The sequence below is a fragment of the Pteropus vampyrus genome, unplaced genomic scaffold (genome assembly GCF_000151845.1).
Source record: "Pteropus vampyrus isolate Shadow unplaced genomic scaffold, Pvam_2.0 Scaffold688, whole genome shotgun sequence".
Classification (NCBI taxonomy): Eukaryota; Metazoa; Chordata; class Mammalia; order Chiroptera; family Pteropodidae; genus Pteropus; species Pteropus vampyrus.
In genome coordinates, this window is record NW_011889469.1 from 86,607 (window position 1) to 88,132 (window position 1,526).

Sequence of the window (1,526 nt, forward strand, 5' to 3'; positions counted from 1 at the left end):
CTGTGCCGTCAGTCTCGAAACCGTCCAGGGCATGGGAAACGGAGGAAGTCCGAGACAGGGTCCCAGGCGCTAAGGGGGCCTGATGGCTGAGCGTGTGGGGCGTCCCAAGCGGGGGCTGGGACAGGAAAGGGGGCTTCGGGTAAAGACGAAGGACGTTCGGATGAAGTGTGGCCGTCAGTCGGCAATAATGTGGATGCGCTGAGTCAAAGCGCCATGGCAACGCAAGACGGCGGAGACGGGAACCGGCCGCGCGGTGCCCGGGCCGGTCCCACGTGGCGGCGTCCCTGGCTGCCGCGCGCCTCCAGATCCACCCGCGAGCACAGAGGTGGTTCACGAAAGACGGAGCCCCCCGTCCTCGGCCTACCTCACTCCCCTCCCATCTGCCGCCCCCACCAGATGACAGAGGCGGCCACCATCCCACGCACAGATGTCATGGACATGTGCGAGTCTAGGAACGCCGACACCCCTCCTTGACCCAGCAGCACCCCATTTCTCGGACTGAGAACATTATGAATACCCCAGGGCGTTTGCCCTGCATCAGGATAGAGAGACCGCACTCTGGGCCAGCAGGCTGCGCGTTCACTGCGCTCAGCTCAGGGTGTCTCAAAGCCCCCCAAGTCCCTAACAAGCTGACAGCACATGGCGAAGCTGCTTCCCAAAGCACCGAGGTCACCTTGGTGTCCATCGCGGGCTTTCAGCCCTTGCCAAATACCCCCTTCCACTCTCTCGCTCTGCCTTGTAACGCCCTCCTGCTCGAGAATGAGCCTCATTCAGGGGCTGCCTTCCAGCTTCCCCCGGGCTGGCCCAAGGGGCTTAACTCGTGACCATTCGGCGCTCGAAACTGCAGCGACCTCAGCAAATGTGTGTGTTCGTTACTGAACAATAACTCCGCTCACTCCCGCTCGCATCCAGCCACCAGTTAAAGCCTCTCGGCCTGGAGAAACGCTCCCCGCATCCCCGCCCGGTCTGAGCCGGGCAGCCTGCGCCCCGGGCGCTAGGGGACATCAACCCTCACAGACACCGGGCTCCGGCCTCACGTCCAGGTCCTCTGTCCTGGACGCCTCTGAAGCTGACCTTCTGTGGGAAGAAGGAAGAGATGGGAAGACAGATGGGAAGATGCGGGAGGAAGAGCCCGTCTTCTCCTCTCGGAGACCGGACGCGTCTGAAGGGGGCTCTCCGTGCGGGAGGGGGAGGGGACAGCAGAGCCGGCCCGGTGCTGCTGGACGGACGCCCTCGGTGCTTCGCTGCAGGAAAACATTTCCGGAAACTGAGGGCGCCCCGAGGTGTCTGAGGGTGAAGCGCTGAGCCGCCCTCCCTCTGAGCTCGACGGCTCTGGCCGACACGCCCACGGCAGAGAAGCTGCAGGATGACAAACAGCCCCGCACGCTGCTCCTCTCCCAGCGGTCCCTGCACGCACACACGCGTGTGCATGCACACACTCACACGCACCACTCTCACGCGCGTGCACACGCACACGCCCATGTACGAACAGACACGGCGCCATTTCTTCTAACTGCCCTTCCTGA